This window comes from Nelumbo nucifera, chromosome 1, assembly GCF_055504915.1.
Source record: "Nelumbo nucifera cultivar China Antique chromosome 1, China Antique-T2T, whole genome shotgun sequence".
Classification (NCBI taxonomy): Eukaryota; Viridiplantae; Streptophyta; class Magnoliopsida; order Proteales; family Nelumbonaceae; genus Nelumbo; species Nelumbo nucifera.
This window is the reverse complement of record NC_142649.1, coordinates 102,521,273-102,531,699: the sequence shown is the minus strand read 5'-3', so window position 1 is coordinate 102,531,699 and position 10,427 is coordinate 102,521,273. Positions and strand designations below refer to the sequence as shown.

General features: G+C 37.2%; 2 pseudogenes; one reads left to right on the top strand and one right to left on the bottom strand.

Moving 5' to 3' along the window:
• Positions 1–256: 256 nt before the first annotated feature.
• LOC148803640 (putative N-acetyltransferase HLS1-like pseudogene) lies at positions 257–1,297 on the bottom strand (annotated as a pseudogene).
• A 1,756-nt stretch (positions 1,298–3,053) lies between these two features.
• On the top strand, positions 3,054–4,788 carry LOC104611976 (phenylalanine ammonia-lyase pseudogene; annotated as a pseudogene).
• The last annotated feature ends 5,639 nt before the right edge of the window (positions 4,789–10,427 follow it).

Sequence of the window (10,427 nt, the reverse complement as noted above, 5' to 3'; positions counted from 1 at the left end):
CCCCGTACTATGGGGTCTGTGACAAAGACCCCCCTGTACTATGGCCATGAAACAAAGACCCCCCTTGATCGTTATGTAAGATGACAGAATGCAATAAATTACCAAAATACCCTACTAAACTTTTTCTATTTTCTTTTTTTTTTGCCCTTTTTCTCTTAAAACCTATTTAACCTATTGTTTTCCCTTTCTCCTCTTCTTTTCCCCTCCCTCACCGTCCTCTCTCATTCTTTCTCTCTCCTAGCTGAAACTAATTTCTCCAATTCCACCACCATGGGTTTCACTTATTGAGGAGGTTCTCCTCCAACAGCAACAAGGCCGAGCTCCTCTACCTTGGCCTAGATACACGACTCAGAATAGTCTCCTGCTACCTTCCTATCGGCATGCTCAAGCCATCTTTGTGTGTACCTATAACGCTTTGGCCTAGCCCGTTTCATGTACACAGTAATGGAGAGAGAGATCTCTTGAGATTCTATGTCGTGGAATTGAAAGGAACAAGAGCAAGGCATCCCATAAGGAGGGTTTGGGATGGAGATGGACTGCAGCACACAGATTTTACATCTGAGTGGGGGTTGGGTTGTAGTAGTTGTAGGGCCACTTTGCCCTTTGGATTCAATAATCATCAAAAATCAAACTTCTCTAGGGTTGACGAAGAGTCCTCTTGTAGTTGTGGTTGGGGTTTTTGTCCATCCCATTACAGTATGTTGATCTTCCTTTCTCAATGCTTTTATGCACCACAAGTCTTCAGGGCAGGATAATAATTTCTAACGTGGGATTTCTTCAAGTCTCACTGCGTCGCAACCCCTACCTCCATTACGATTACTTTACAATCCTTACATTCAGTAGCCATGTTATGTACAAACCGGCATAGTGCAGGAACCAACTCGCCAGACCTTCGACCCTCTCCACGCATGCCATACATGAAATAGAAGCGAAGGGGGTGGAAGACATCTGGCAGGGCCAGTATCCTCAAGCAGGGGAAGATTCGATCCATCATTCTCGAGCTCTTCGAACGGATATGGCAAGAAAGAGGTGCTTTGCCTACCCTTAGCTAGAATATGCCTCCGCTATTCCATACACTGATCATGGCCCAGCTAGAAGGGAGAAGCCCAGCTGATCTCAACTCATCCCATGACTTGCCTCATGGGTAAGCAACCCACGTACCCAAGCTCAGCTTGTTCCTCAGGATTCGGTCTATGTCATGAGGAAAGAACTCAATGGAGCCCATAAATCTTCTATGCAGGTACTCAACTTCTTCTATCTTAAGCTTCACAACCTTGACCTCCCGTGAGATACGCATTGCAAATGGAGAGAGAGAGAGAGTGATGGGGATCTGAAGAAAGCAATAATGGAAAGAGAGGTCAGGATTAAATTAAATGGGTTCAATCCTGATGTTGTTGAGGAGAAGGGCAAGAAGAGAGATCAGGGGAGAGAGAGGGAGAGAGAGAGAAATGTGAAGGAACGGAAGGGTAGTATCGGAAGGTCGGGGAAGATGAACAATGTTTTTCTTGTCTAGTTATTAGAAGGGTAGTATGGGGATTAAAAAATGTTGTAATAGCATTTTTGGGCGGAAGGCTAATGGAAGGGGGTCTTTGTCTCACGGTCATAGTACAAGGGGGTCTTTGTCGCAAAACAAAGTACAGGGGGTCTTTGTAATTTACCCTTAATAATATAATATATCTCTCTCCCTTTCTTTAGTAATATAATAGTTCTTTTTTACTCTCTCTCTCTCTCTCTCTCTTAATTGTCTCTATTTAATAATATAATAATATCTCTCTTTCTTTAATAATATAATATCTTGATAATAGTGTGGACAGATTTATTGATGACATAACAATGATTATGTTTTCATATTTTTAAAGCAAAAAAAAAAAGAAAAAAATACAAAAGAGGATAAAATCGATAAATACCTATGCTGAAAGGAGAGGATTGCTAACATGGACCATCCAATTTTATTATATATATTTTAATTATTTTAATTATCCTATTAATATTAATTATACTAATTTTAATAGTTGCTAGATAATAACTTGCTAAATTTTAATATTTGTATTAACTTTAATAATTTTTATTAATTATAGTTATTAGGTTTCAAATTATATATAAATTATTATTATTATTATTATTATTATTATTATATATCATTTTAATGAGTCTTCTATTTTATATACGTCTCTTAGTTAGTATGGACACTATGCACAATAAAGGTCTCAACTCAACTCATAAAAATTATTAATTTTAACAATATAATTAATTAATTAGTTAATTAAAATTATATTAATACAAAGTTATCTAATAAAATAAAAAAGAATAAACAAAACAAAATACAACATTAGAACACAGGTTCTATTTGCAATATATCAAACCCATATTTAAATCATAATATTATTAAAACTATCAATTAATATTTTTGTATTTAAATTTCTTTTTTATTAGTGTTCATTAAGTTTTTTTATTAAGTGGAATTGAAATGTTTTTAATTTTATTAGTGGAATTTTATTTAAATTTCTTATTATTAGGTTTAATTTTTATTAGTGTTTTTATTTTTACTAAGTTTTGTTAATATTTATTAGTTTTAAGTGGAAGTTTAGTGGACTTTTAAATTAATAAATTTTAAAATAATATTTTTATTTTTGTTATTTTATGTTTGACAGTTTAACATCAACCTATTTATATTAGGGAAAATTCCCGATAGGTACCCTGTACTTTAGGCCGAGTGCCAATTTAGTACCCGAACTTTAAAACGCGACAATCTAATACCCGAACTTTCGAAACGCGATAATCTTGTGCTTAACCAGTTGTTAAATGGCATGTGAAAAGACAAAAATGTCCTTGAAGTATCATCTAATTTTCTTTATCAACCTACCTCCTAAATTCAAAACCAACCCTATGAAGATCATATTCACACTAACCTTGGGAAGGTTAGAACATCTTCCTGTAATATTCTTGGGTGTCTTCGAATGTGGTGGTGAGAGATGGGGAGTGAGTGATTGGAAGAAACTCCGGTTCCTGTTCGCTAGGCCCGCCTTCGGCGTTGGCTTCATGACTACTTCTCAATGGTTGCTCGCCAAATGTGGCAGCGGCAGCTTGGATGTCTTTGGGCGATGAGCTGGCCGGCCAGTGTCATCGGGAAGGAGAATCTTCCTTCCAGTTACGCCAAAGCGGGAATGCTCGTTCGCACAAACACGCTGATGTAAGGTTACTTCGGGATAAGGTGGGAGATACTGGAAGCCATGTCCAAACTCATGAACCAAAACTTGATTCATAAGTTGCCTTCGAGAGGGACTATCACCGCCTCCGGTGATATCGTGCCACTGTCTTACATTGCAGGCTTGCTAACCGACAGGCATAACTCGAAAGTAGTCACCCCGGACGGCGAAGAAATCACGGTCTTGGAGGCACTTAAGCGAGCTGGAATCCCTTCTCCGTTTGAGCTGCAGGCTAAGGAAGGTCTAGCTCTAGTGAATGGGACTGCAGTCGGTTCTGCTGTTGCTGCCATAGTTTGTTTCGATGTGAATATATTGGCTCTCCTTGTTGAAGTTCTCTCGGCCTTGTTCTGCTAAGACATGCACGGGAAGCCCGAGTTCACTAATCCGCTGACCCATGAGCTGAAGCACCATCCCGGCCAAATTGAATCGGCGGCCATCATGGAGTTCCTTCTGGACGAGAGCGACTACATGAAAGAGGCAAAGGCCCGTTACGAGGACCCACTTGCAAAGCCCAAGCAGGATCGCTACGCGCTCAGGACCTCCCCTCAATGGCTTGGGCCACAGATTGAAGTGATTTGCATGGTCTCGAGCGAGAAATCAACTCTGTTAATGACAACCCATTGATTGGTGTGGCTCGCGACATGGCTCTGCACGGAGGGAATTTCAAAGGAACGCCAAAAAGGGTCTCGATGGATAACCTCGGGATCGCCATCGCAGCCATTGGAAAGCTCATGTTTGCTCAATTCTCCGAGCTCGTCTATGATTACTACAACAACGGATTGCCTTCCAATCTAAGCGGTGGGCCCAACCCGAGCCAGGACTACGGGTTCAAAGGTGCAGAGATCGCCATGGCAGCATACTACTCGGAGCTTCAATACCTAGCCAACCCAGTCACCACGCATGTCCAAAGCGCAGAACAACATAACCAGGACGTCAACTCCCTCGGTTTGATCTCCGCAAGGAAGAGCGCAGAAGCCATAGAGATCTTAAAGCTCATGTCAGCAACGTATATGGTGGCACTTTGCCAGGCGATTGATCTTCGGCATTTGGAGGAGAACATGAAGGAAGTGATGAAACACATTGCCAACCAAGCAATAAGGAAGACACTGTACACGGGTGAAGACGGGTCGATGCTCGAAACCCGTTTCTGCAAGAAGGAAATCTTGAAGATTATTGAACACCAACTTGTGTTCTCCTACCTCGATGATCCGACGAACCCATCATACTCTCTACTCCTCCAACTGCGGGAAGTCCTGGTGGAAAAGTCGCTTCAGGAATCTCCAAAAGAGGAAGGGGAAACTGACAGCGGGTACTCAATATTTAAACGGATACCCGTATTTCAAGAGGAATTGAAGGCGAGATTGGGTGAGGAGGTAGCCAACGCCAGGGAGAGATTCGACAATGGCGATTTCCCCATACCAAACAGGATTAAGAAATGTAGGACTTATCCCATATATAGGTTTGTGAGGATAAAGTAGGGACTGAGCTTCTGAGTGGTGCAAAGAAGGTGAGTCCTAGAGAGCACATAGAGAAGATAATGAACAGTGTGTTTCTGGGTAAACGCCAACTTCTGGGTCAATAAGGGGAGAACGAAGATAATGAGCAGTGTGTCTATGACATTTTTAAAAATTTTAAATATCACATGAATTCACGTGATATACTATTAACCGTGGGTATTAAATTGTGGCATTTCAAATTTTGGGTACTAAATTGGTACTAACGTGCATATTGAAAAACCCAAAGTTCTCTCACTCTCCGTGTATCCTTATTAATTTAATCAAAATAGACAATGATTACTTTTTTATATTTTTAAAACAAATAAAGACTTATAAACAAATTAAAAAAATCAAAATAATGGTCCCATCAATTTGACAAAAATACTATAATAAGAATGTTCAAAACAAAGCCAATTACATAATTTATGGAAATAATCATAAACAATTTAAATCATGGAAGAGAAAGTTAGTGTTCATTAATGTTCACATAAAAGATAAAGTCATTTAATCTCTAACTTATTAAAATAATGTTGAACCTTTTTAACCGTGTCAACACTATTATTGAGCCTGCAACAAAAAATATTGTAGTCACTATTTTAAAAATATAAATTAAAATAATTAATTAATTAATATAGATATACATTAATTATTAAAATACTACTAATTAATAAATATATTATTTTTAATAAATACTGTTAATTAATAAAAACATTATTTTTAATAAATACTGTTAATTAAAATACTATGTTTATTGAAATTACTGTTAATTAATAATACTGTATTGAAATTACGGTTAATTAATAATATTAATTACTAAATACTGTAATTGAAAATACTGTTAATTAATAATGTTATTAAAATACTGTAATTATTAATACTATATTTAATAAATGCCGTATTTAATAAAATATTGTTAATTATTAAAATACTGTTAATTAATAAATACAGTAATTACTAAAATACTGTAATTACTAATACGGTTTTGTAATAGATACTGTTAATTAATAAAATACTGTAAATTAAAAATACCATTAAATACTGTTATTTATTTTAAAATACTGTAATTATTTTTAACTGTTTTTAATAAATACTATATTTATTAAAATAATGTTAATTATTAAAATTCTGTAATTATTAAAAATATTGTAATTAATAAATACATTATTTCTAATAATACTGTTCATACTGTTTTTATTAAAAATACTGTTAATTACTTTGAATTATATTATTGTTAATTATATTACTGTTAACCATTATTTTTTTGGTAATTTTTTAACATTAATGTTAGAAGGTAATTACTGTTAATTATAAAATAACGATTGTTTTTGGTAATTTAATACTGCAATTATAACTATGAAAAATAATTTTTGGTTATTTTCTTTGCTAAAACTAATTTATGACAGTTTTTGGTAATTAAATGTAATTTTCTTATAATAACATTCATGTTAATTAATTATAATTATTAATTATGATAATAATTATTATTATTATGATTATTAATTATAATAATAATACTATAATCATCGTCATCATCATCGTTATTGTGGTGGTGGTGGTATTGGTGTTGTTGTTGGACCCGTTTTGTGCATGGGTCGAACTACCCATACTATACATGAATCCAGGGATCCCGTATCATACATTGGTTGGGTTTATGACGACCCGCCTACCTGCAATCGGATTGTTAAAACGGGTCATCACAGACCGTTTTGTTCGTCTTCTTCGCCCGGGTTGTGAAAAAGGGACTTTTGTTGACCCGATTCGTATACAACAAATTTTTGACGCTTTTTTTCTTTTTTTTTTTTTTTAAATCCATTTTTCAATTGTTTATACATGTATTTACAATATAGAAATGGTTTGAATTCCTACTTGATGTTTGGAAACGTCTGACAGTCGGAGGAAAATCTAAACTGCTGAAACAGCTACAGTCAGTGCAGCCGAAGCGTCCCAAGAATTTGCAACCTGGAGGATCTGAAATGTCCCAAGAAGAGTTTGGAAGGAAGAGACTGCAAACGTTTGAAAGAGAAGAGACTGCAAACGGTCCTGAGATGGTTTAAAGATTTGAAACGTACAACAGTGCCTAAGATGTCTGAGAGGTTTGAAACCTGAAACGTTTGAAGGAGAAGAAAGATTTGAAACAGGTCTATGAGAGGTTTGAAAGAGAATAAAGAAAGATTTAAATGACAATTAATTTCGGAGCGCATTGTGGGAGACCAAACGTATTAAAAGTCCGTTTGGTTTCAGGGAATAGGAGTGTGGAATCGGAATCGGAATGGTTCATTCCCTTTCCCATTCTAGGTGGACGCCCATTCCCGACCCCACCCCAAGGAATGCCATTTCCATTCCGAGGGTGCCATTCCCATGCCGTGTTTCATGCTACAAAAATGTCAAACACACCTGCAATGAAACACGACATTCTCCCATGCTTTTTCATTGTAATTTCTGTTTTATGTCAACTGTGTTGTTACAGCAGATAAAGGCGCTGACTGTAATGTATTGTTACAGCAGATATGTAATTTTTCAAGCAACTGTGTTGCATAAAAATGAAACACGATAGCATAAAAAACAGTTTTGTAATTTCTGCATTTCCTATAAAATTTCTACATTTTTTAGTATTTTCATGCATTTTCTGTTTTTTTTTTTTATTTTATTTTTATTAGGGGCAAAATTGAAAATCATGGCTGATTCCGATTCCGATTCCAACCTCTTAACGAATCAAACATCACAAATCAGAATCTGATTCCGATTCCGGTTTGAACCAAACAACCAAGCAAAATAGGCTATTCCGATTCCGATCCCGATCCCGATCCCGATTCCGATCGCAAATCAAACAGGCCCTAAACCTTTCATCGTGGAGGCAGCATAGGTGGGTGGGAGATGCTTTGGAAGTCCAAACGTCTTTGCCTTCACATTGGTTGCTGGAACAGTTAAGTGGATTAAAAAAAAAAAAATCAGAATCCCATTTCCATTCTTACCGGTAGGAGTGGAGCTAGGATTTTTTATTGAGGGGGCCAAAACCTAGAAAACATGGATAAGGGGGTCAAAATTTAGGAAACATGAGTAAAGGGGCTAAAATACAAGTGAAACTTAAATAAATTTAAAGGAAATTTTAAAGGCATAGGGGGGGCCATGACTCCCCTCGGCCACTCCCTGCCTCGACCTACCGGAATGACATTCTCCCATTTGAGTGAATGGTCATTCCCTACCCCTTATTCCAATTTTCTATTCTCATTTCTGTCTAAACCAAACAGACTATAGGAATAAACCATTCCGATTCTGATTCTAAAGGATTTTGATTCCAATTCCGATTTTAACTACAAACAAAACAGACCCTGATAAATGTTATCAAGGGTTGAATGTATTAATATGTATCAATGCATATCATACGAAATGTATCAATTTTTAGACCACGGATAAATTAGGTCTCGTTGCCAGCGGCCACTTGAAGGTTAATGCCCTTATTAAAGAGATGTCTTGGCTCAATTTTTGAAACTTTGAATCACACAGTGCCATCCTAAAGGGAAGCATTGGTGTATAGAGTGGGGTAGGTACTAGCTCGGAATTGATGCCAATCCACGGGTAGAGATTGGTGTATAGGGTGGGGGTATTTGACATTTTGAATTCAGAAATCTGCAATGGGTCTGTCCGTACTTTTCCGTTTTTCAAATCAGATGTGTTCAGGGAACTGAAATAATTTGACATTTTGAATTAAGAAATCACGCTAGTACTGTTTCTACAAATGTTTTTGAATATGCTTCTCTTTGAGATAAAACGGAACTCTTCAGAGTTATCATTATTAGATTTACAATAAGGGGCACTATTTTTTTGGATTTTGAGAGGGGAAAAAGAAATCCGTGTTTTTTTTTTTCAAATTTATGTGGGGACAAGGAAAGTTTATTTTCCTAGGTGGTAAGTGATAACCCATCTCCCAATGGATAAATAACTTTTCCACATGAGGAAAAAGTTGCCAACACTTGAATGGAACAAAAGTGCCCCTTTCAATAATGGATTTTTATGATAAAATGGTCATTGCATTATTTACATGGGAAATAAAAGAAGTATAAATTACACGGATCCCCTGTACTATGGGGTCAGTGACAAAGACCCCTGCACTTTTTTTGTGACAAAGTCCCCCTTGAACTTTGGCCATTAGAAAAAGACCCCCCTTTGTTAGGATTCCATCTTGGAAAAAGATTCTTATGATTGCTTAAAATTTTCGAAATTTCCAAACTATTATTTTCTAATTTATTTTATAAGGCTTATCCAAGCACCGGATGCTTCACAATTTGCACCATAACATTAGGGTTGTTCATGAAACTGATTAAACCAACCAATCCAACCCAATTCGACCCAAATTTGCCAGTTTTCAAATAGTACCGATCGGTTTCACTTCCTCAATTATAAAAACGAAAGGCCAGGTAAATTTCAATTTGATAGTGTATAAATGATAAAAAACAAATCGACTCGATTGTCGCATACAATTATAGTTGTTAGTCAAGCTTACACCAACCTGTCATTCATTTATATTCTATGTTAAGGGCTGACAATATATTTATTGCCGCTGTCAGAAAAGATGTTAAACAATATAAAACAAAAACTGACATTGCCAACAACTGAAGCTATAAGGGATTAACACACTGCTGTGCAACGGAAATCACACAATAGATAAAAGAACCCGGAGGCTGTCGGACGGAAATCACTACACACATGTGCTGCCTCATCAAGAACGTAATACCCACCTTCCAAGCAAAGTCGTAGATGAATCTAGCAACAGTAGATCGCTCTTCCTTCTCTGCCAGGAGCTGCACCATGACCACTGTTGCTTCCACCATCAAACACAAACCACTTGGAAGGCGCATGTCGCTCATCTAATCGTTGTTCCACAGAGCTCAATGGCACAATGACATTGCCAAGAAGCACGAGCTCATTGCTTGTACGATCTTCGCCAAGTAAGATCAACTGGTTCGCCTACAACAAAAACCAGGTCCTCGTTCTAGAAGAAACGACGAGATGTGATTGCTCGTAGCCTGTCTGCTTCGTATAAACTGAAACCCCAACTGTGCCTTCACTCGTACATCAAGCGTCGTTGCTGGTGGATGATTCGAAGCAAGGTGGAGGTCTTCAGCTTCAGCCTTCAAGCACGCAAAGGGAGCAAACACAATACTCTGCGGCGGAATTCACATAGTAATTTTGCCGGGTTCTTTAAATTCAAGCATATGTTTGTTACCGACGGAGACGGTGCCATAGGGGCAACATTCCGATGGGGACGAACTGCTTGGGGCAACATTTCGGTGAGGACGAAGTGACGAACTACTCTCAACTCTCGCTGCCACCGAGAGGACAAACTACTCTCGGATCTCGCTGCCACTGTAGGTAGGGGCAACATTTTGACACTCCTACTCGTCCAATATTTGCTCTTATTTATTTTTTTGGGTAATGTTTGGGGGAATGAAAATGCCCCGAGTTGATAAGGATTTGGAGGAATTGGAATTCCGTAGAAATGTCTCTGGTTAGTATTATTTTGACTTGTGAAGAAAGTAAGGGTAAGAAAAAGAAAACAGAAAAAAGTTTATCTAGGTATTTTGGTCATTTAATGCCTTCCCTTATCTGACTTAATGGCCAAGGGGGGTCTTTGCCTAATAGCCAAAATTCACGAGAGACTTGTCACACACAATAAAAAAAAAAAAAAAAGTGCGGGGTCTTTATCATTAACCTCATAGTAAGGGAG